Source organism: Maylandia zebra, linkage group LG2, assembly GCF_041146795.1.
Source record: "Maylandia zebra isolate NMK-2024a linkage group LG2, Mzebra_GT3a, whole genome shotgun sequence".
Lineage (NCBI taxonomy): Eukaryota > Metazoa > Chordata > Actinopteri > Cichliformes > Cichlidae > Maylandia > Maylandia zebra.
In genome coordinates, this window is record NC_135168.1 from 19,815,454 (window position 1) to 19,823,716 (window position 8,263).

Below are 8,263 nucleotides of genomic sequence, written 5' to 3' on the forward strand. Positions count from 1 at the left end.
TGCAGCAACACCTTCATTGTTATTGTTATTATTGTTGTTAGTACTGTTGTTGTTATGATTGATATTGTTACTGTTATGATCAGTTTTATTATTATTATTATCATTATTAATTTTTTAATACATTTGTTTATCTTTATTATTATTAGTAGTAATGTTGTTGTTTATGTTGTTATTGTTATTATTATTACTGGTATTTTTGACATTATTATTATTATTTTGTTGTTATTGTCATTATTAGTAGAAGTAGTATTAGTTATATCATTTTTATATCAGCCTGGAGTGAACAACATGAAAGCATGGATCCATCCTCCCTCACATTCACAATTCAGGCTGCTGGTGTAATCGTGCGGGGGATATTTTCCTGGTACACTTTGGGACCTTTAAATGCTACAGTCTGAGTATTGTTATGACCACAGTGTACCCTCTTCTGATGGCTGAAAGTAAAAGGGGGTCCAGTACCGGTTCCGGTACCAGGCCTACTGACAATTTAACATAATGTAAAATGGTAACATTGTAAACATAATGTTACCATTTAACATAATGTAAATGGTAACATCGTAAACATAATGTTACAATTTAACATAATGTAAATGGTAACATTGTAAACATAATGTTACCGTTTAACACAATGTAAAATTGTAACATTGTAAACAGAATGTTACCATTTAACATAATGTGAAATGGTAACATTGTAAACAGAATGTTACCATTTAACATAATGTGAAATGGTAACATTGTAAACAGAATGTTACCATTTAACATAATGTGAAATGGTAACATTGTAAACAGAATGTTACCATTTAACATAATGTGAAATGGTAACATTGTAAACAGAATGTTACCATTTAACATAATGTGAAATGGTAACATTGTAAACAGAATGTTACCATTTAACATAATGTGAAATGGTAACATTGTAAACAGAATGTTACCATTTAACACAATGTAAAATGGTAACATTGTAAACAGAATGTTGCCATTTAACATTATGTTAAATATAACTAACGGATTTACTTTACCAAATGGACCATCCCGGCCTTGCCGTATTGGTCTATTTGATTCACCTTTGTTTTTCTTGTTTATTTTATTTTCACTTGCTACACATAGGACAGACATGACTGGGGGAAAGAAAGGGGAGAAAGAAAGAGGGAAAGAAAAACAGCAGGGAAGAGGAATGGTGATAAAGGGCAAAAAACAAAAACCAACAAAACAAACAGACAAAAAATATATATATCAGTCACTTCAACTCAAAGAAGTCCAGACGCTTTTCTTTCCAAGCTCTTTTGACTGACTGTTAGGACAACTTATTTATTGCAAGCATGCAGTACAAGAATAACTCGATGTTTCTGACTTTGCATTACGAATTGTTTACCCACTGACAAACATTTCAAATGAAATTAAATTCAAAAACAATTTGTGGTAACCTGATTTTAATTCAAAAAGAATCATTAACAACACTTCTTGTAATGGTGTCAAAATCAGCCCAACTTTTATTTTCAAATGCAAAAAGTAAAAGAAAATGAGCCAACATACTGGACACATATAATTGTCAATATAATTGTTTATAAACAATTATACTGTCATCATTGTTACAGATATGGAAACTTTATTAACAATTTGTCCAAGTAAAAAAATGCCCTGCTAATTGTTGGGGTTTTCTCTCCTCTAGCCCTTTCCTTTAAGCTCTTCTTTACATCCCCCCACCCCCACCTTTTCTTTTTTCTTAATAATATAACAATAAAAACAATTGGCTGCATTTTAAATGTGTCAGATCAATGTCTTTATTCAAGAATACAAGAAATGGTAATAGCTGCATGTGTGTTTGTGTGTGTGCATAATATGCATACTTTACTTGTTGGATCCAAATCCCACAAGGAATCAAATAAAACAAGAAGACAAACAAAAACAAAACAAAAATATATTTCTCTCCCTTCCCAGGTCAGGTTCACGAAAGCATTGCAGCTCTTTATTCCTCTTGTACAGCTCCAGAGTCTGTCAGCCAAAAAGAAACTACTGAGGTTCCAACACCCAGTGTTTCTGTAAACACAGATGAAAATGAACAGTCATCCACATCTAAAAGATTTGTAGATTCGAGGGACCGGTATAATACATCTAGTACATCTTTGTTTAAACCTCAGAACACAAAAAGGGAACAAACCATTGTATACAGATTTAAAAGTGCGCAAAGCAACGAACAGTCACCCTCTGAAACAGCTGAGGTTATCACAACCATTGTTTCTGTAAATACACAGGAACAGTCACCCACCTCAAAAAGATTAGTATATTCAAGGGACCAGTGTATCTACTCTGGTCAAAAGAATCCATGCTTCGTACTGATGTCCACAATTCTTTTTTATTCCTCTCACAATCATGGAGCACCGTGAAAACTAGAAACGAGTAAAATAATATCAATAGCACATATGACATCCATCTCAGCCACTTATTTCTTTTCACAAGGTGCACAAGTGTTTAACAAATAACAGCATAATGTTTTTACCGTGTACGCCTTGTAAAACCAGTAGTAGAAAAGTTGTAGATTCGTGCTCTTGTGGGGGAGACGTATGTTATCCACCACCTCGATAGCTAGCCGAGAGTTCGAGGGTCACTAGAGCCGCCGAGAACGCATGAACTACTTACGGTAGGACGTTTTGCCAAAGTAAGACGTTTTGTCAGAACACCGAGTCCTCAGGAGGATGCAGCCCATGAATTTGGACACGATCTCAGATGCACTTCTGGTGTTGTCATGGCAACCCACACAAACATTTCAGCATCAGCTACAATGAGGCGGAGCCCTTACTGAGACACTGAGCTCAGGTAGAGTGAAAGACAACATTTTTCCGCATCCAAAACAGCAGCGCTGTTCCTGTGACCTCTAGTAAAGCCTCTACTTGGGAAAAGGGAGTCTTTCATCAAAGCATCCTGCAGAAGTTGAATAAAAATATGCAAATGTTTAAATGATGCAACTTAATGAAGGCTGACAGCAGTTGTACTATTTTACATTGCAGCGAACAGGGGTGACCATTATTTTCAACGTTTTTACAGAATTTTTCACATTGAAAGTGAAATAATATAAATAATGTCTCAATTAAATTGCGCTAACGGAGTCGTGGCTAACATCGCTAACTCCGGACACGAGCGTGACACTACCGGGATTCCAGCTGCTGCGAGCGGACAGGACCAGAGACAGCGGTAAGAGGAAAGGAGGGGGACTGGCAGTTTTTATGAACGACAGATGGTGTAACCCTGGGCACATCACTGTAAAAGAGCAACTCTGCAGCAGAGACATTGAGCTGTTAGCCGTTAGCATGCGTCCGTACTACCTGCCCAGGGAGTTCTCGCATGTTATCGCGATAACAGCGTATGTCCCCCCCTCGGCCAACGCGGATGCAGCCTGTGACTCTCTCCACTCTGTGGTCAGCAGACTGCAAACACAATCACCGAGAGCCCTTCTCATAATATCAGGGGACTTCAATCATGCCTCACTGGACTCCACACTGCCCACCTTCACCCAGTATGTGACCTGCCCAACCAGAGTCAATAAAACACTGGACTTACTGTATGCCAATGCAGAAGAGGCATACAGTTCATCACCTCTCCCTCCCCTGGGCAGATCTGATCACAACCTGGTGCACCTTGTCCCTGTGTATGAGCCCTTAGTGCGCAGGGAGCCACCAGCCACCCGCACAGTACAGAGATGGTCAGAGGAGAGCAAGGAGGCTCTTAAGGATTGTTTTGAGTCGACTGTGGGAGGTGATTTGTGATGACCACGGTGAGGACATCGACAGCCTTACTACATGCATTACTGACTATATAAACTTCTGTGTGGATAACACTGTACCTACCAGGACTGTACGGTGTTTCTCCAACAACAAACCTTGGATTACCCCAGAAATTAAAGCTGTCCTCAAGCAGAAGAGGAGGGCCTTCAAATCCAGAGACAAAGAGGAGTTGAAAAGGGTGCAGAGAGAGCTGAGGGGACTGATAAGGAATGGGAAGGAGAGCTACAGGCAGAAGATGGAGAACCAGCTTCAACAAAACAACGTTGGTGAAGTCTGGAGAGGCCTCAGAACCATCTCGGGCCACAAACAGCAGAACTCTCTGCCTGGGAGGGATGTGAGATGGGCAAATGAACTGAATCATTTCTTCAACAGATTTGACTCAGCCATGAGGCAGTCTGCAACATCAGCTGCAGACTCACCCACCCCCACTGCTGCTGTTCCACCTCAGACACTTCACACCTCCTCTATTCACCCTGCTCACTCCCCCCCACCCCCAACAACAGCATCCAATACACACTCAACACAAGGCTCCAGCCTGTCTCTCTCAACCACCCAGGTTAGGAGGGAACTGAGGAGGATTAATGGCAAGAAGGCAGCGGGTCCAGATGGCATCAGCTCGAGGGTCGTCAGGTCCTGCGCGGACCAACTGTGTGGGGTGATGGAGCACCTCTTCAACCTGAGCCTGAGGTTGGGAAGAGTTCCACAGCTCTGGAAAACCTCCTGTGTTGTACCAGTGCCAAAGACTTCACGCCCCAAGGACCTCAACAGCTACAGGCCGGTGGCTCTGACATCCCACCTGATGAAGACCCTGGAGCGGTTGGTCCTGGCTCAGCTTCGGCGCCTAATAAGCTCATCACTGGACCCACTTCAGTTTGCCTACCAGCCTGGCATTGGAGCGGATGATGCCGTCATTCACCTCCTACATCGTTCCCTCGCTCACCTGGAGACCGCTGGAAGCACTGTGAGAATCATGTTCTTTGATTTCTCCAGTGCCTTCAACACCATTCTTCCCTCGGTTCTAAAGGACAAGCTGGTGAACTCTGGAGTGGACCATCACCTCACTACCTGGATCCTGGACTACCTCACCGACCGACCACAGTATGTGAGGACTCAGGGCTGTGTGTCGGACAGGGTCGTCTGCAGTACGGGGGCCCCACAGGGAACGGTTCTGGCTCCGTTCCTCTTCACCATCTACACTGCAGACTTCTCCCACAATTCCACCCAGTGCTTCCTGCAGAAGTTCTCTGATGACTCTGCAATAGTCGGCCTCATCACTGATGGGGACGACAAGGAGTACAGAGGACTGACTCAAGACTTTGTGGACTGGTGCCAGCGGAACTACCTCCAGATCAACGCCAGTAAAACCAAGGAACTGGTGGTAGACTTCCGCAGGCACAAGCATTCTCCACTGCAACCACTGAACATCCAAGGTATGGACATTGAGGCTGTGGACAGCTACAGGTACCTTGGTGTTCATCTGAACAATAGACTGGACTGGACTCATAACTCAGACGCCCTCTACAGGAAAGGGCAGAGCAGGCTGTACCTGCTGCGGAGACTCAGGTCGTTTGGAGTGGAGGGCCCACTCCTGAAGAAATTCTATGACTCTGTTGTGGCTTCTGCTATCTTTTATGGTGTGGTATGCTGGGGCGGCAGCATCTCTGCTGGGGACAGGAAGAGACTGAACAGGGTGATCCGAAGGGCCAGCTCTGTTCTAGGATGCCCTCTGGACCCAGTGGAGGTGGTGAGTGACAGGAGAACGGCGGCTAAGCTGTCATCCCTGATGGACAACATCTCCCACCCCATGCAGCAGACTGTGACAGCACTGAGCAGCTCCTTCAGTGGGAGACTGCGGCACCCACGGTGTGGGACGGAGAGATTTCGCAGGTCTTTCCTCCCCACTGCTGTCAGACTCCATAATAAAGACTTTAACTGATCAAGCACACACATCCATACATATGCAATAATACTAAGTGCAATAATCCTTTCTGTCATCGTTGTATTTTTACTCAGTTGTATATAGTATTTGTATTTGTATTTGTATTCTATTTTTATCTTATTGTATATTTATTTTATTTTATTCTACTGTATATAGTATTTTATTTTATTCTATTCTGTACAGTTGTGTACTGTATTTATTCTTATTGTATTCTAATTTTTGCCTCATAACTTTTGCACTGTCCACTTCCTGCTGTGACAAAACAAATTTCCCACGTGTGGGACTAATAAAGGTTATCTTATCTTATCTTATCTTATCTTATCTTAATATTTAAAAATACAAAAACTACAGCTTTGTTCATCTGCAAGCTTAATTAATTTGACAGACTGGTGGTTGGAGGTGCGGCACTTGGTGTACAGGGAGAAGGGCATAGAAGAAAGAACACAGCCCTGAGGGGAGCTCGCGTTGATGGTCCGGGAGTCCAAGACATTCTTCCCCAGCCTCACTGGTTGCTTCCTGTCCGTCAGGAAGTCAGTGATCCACCGGCAGATGGGATCAGGCACATTCATCTGGGAAAGCAATCCTTGAAGAAGGCCTGAAAGGATGGTGTTGAAGGTAGAGCTGAAGTCCACAAACAGGATCCTAGCATAGATTCTGCAGGACAAAGTGTAGGGCCATGTTGATGGCATCGTCTACAGACCTGTTGGCTCTGTATGCAAACTGCAGGGGGTCCAGGAGGGGGGCCGTGAGGGTCTTAAGATAGGAGAGAACCAGGCGCTCAAAAGACTTCCTGACCAGATGTCAGAGCCACAGGTCTGTAGTCTTTTCGTCCAGTGATCTTTGGCTTCTTGAAAGCTATATATGATATAAAAATTATATAAAAACTGTTAATCAGCAAAAGAAATGATATCATAGTTCTTATAAAGAAAGCCTCTATCAATCAAACACCAGCAGTGTAGCAATGTTGTTCACTTACACTGTATATAAAACACTGATTTTGGCTACATCCAGTTTTTACTGTATTATAAACATTTTTTACCATGAAGAGTAAAGTGTTTGGCATTTTTGTCATTGTTATTGAGCTCAGAGATCAGGCCCAGCCCAGTATCTACCTGGTTATGAGCAAGGAGCTGGAGGTGATAACTCAACAATAACCAGGCCATGCATGCATGGATGGATGCATGGATGGATCAGTTTGTAGGCTGTGTGTGGTCAGCAGCAGGCTGCTGGGTGTGGACCAAGAGGGAAAGCCCAGCATGTGAAACCCATCAGCAGAAGGCCAGAACAAAGGTGCACAGACAAACGCAGCCCAGGCACTCAGGCAGGACGAGTAAAATAAATGGCAGCAAACACAGTATGATGTGGTAAAATGTGCTTTCTTTCACAAACAGATAGCACAAACAAGAATCACAAGAATCTCCTTTGTGGTTCTTGTTTTTCTTTTGAGTACATTAATAAAAAGTTGAAATAAAGTGGCAATAAAATTCATGCACTGAAGACCACACGAAACCCTAATTCACCCTACTACCTGTTGCCTTCACATTCCATTTGCATCCCTTGTCCACAGAATCAAAAATGACCCTTCTTCGCTAAAGATCGAACATAAAGCAATTGCATTTTAAATGGAAGCCCATTTTGCATTAAGAAACACTATCAGCAATCAGAAATTGTGTATATCAGAGTTCTCTGTTTTTACTGTCCTGAAAACTGCATTAATTCAGTGGATGCGGTTAGGTTCAAAACAACGTAATATAAGAGGGCAACCAATTCAATCTAAGAGGGATCCAATTTTTATCCATTCATGTACCAGCTACTGGCTTTTTGCTGTTATGTTCTCATATCGCGTGAGAGTTTATTTGCCAGGTGTCAGAAGTCTAATAATAAAGCTCCGGCACAACGTGGTCGAAGTTACCCGCATATCGGATCGCATCATGTCAGTGAAGATCGACGCCGACCCGACCGTCCTACGGATTATCTCCTGCAGGGACGTGCAGAGAGGTTTAAAGGGGCGGGTGCTCAAAGTTAAAAAGGGGCACATTGAACCATGCTGAATAACAACAACACACATTCATCAAGAATCTAATATGGGAAGGGCAGGGCTGTGTTGATCTGAGACTGTAGACATTAAAAAGTCCACAGGAGAGATGGTAGCTGATTAAACAAGTTTCATGAGATAATAACAAAATGCAAAGATTGGTGACAGCGCTTGGAACCATAAGGCAACGAAAAACTGTGACATAAACTCGGCTCTGCCTGTGAATCACTCTTTGCTTCTCTTCTTCCTTCCTTCCCATCATTTCATATATCACTCTCCACTTGCTGTCTATCTGAGAACAAGGCACAACTTGCTATTGCAATAAACTATAATCTAATTATCCACACCTAACAACTCTTGCACTTAATCTATAATAAAATGATGACAGCAAAATGTTATAGCCCTGCCTTTAGTAGCCTCATACAGCTCCTACTGTTTCCTCCTCATGTCCTTACCAGCCATGTCTGCACAATGTTATATCATGAGTAATATTTTTTTAAATCCAGCTAA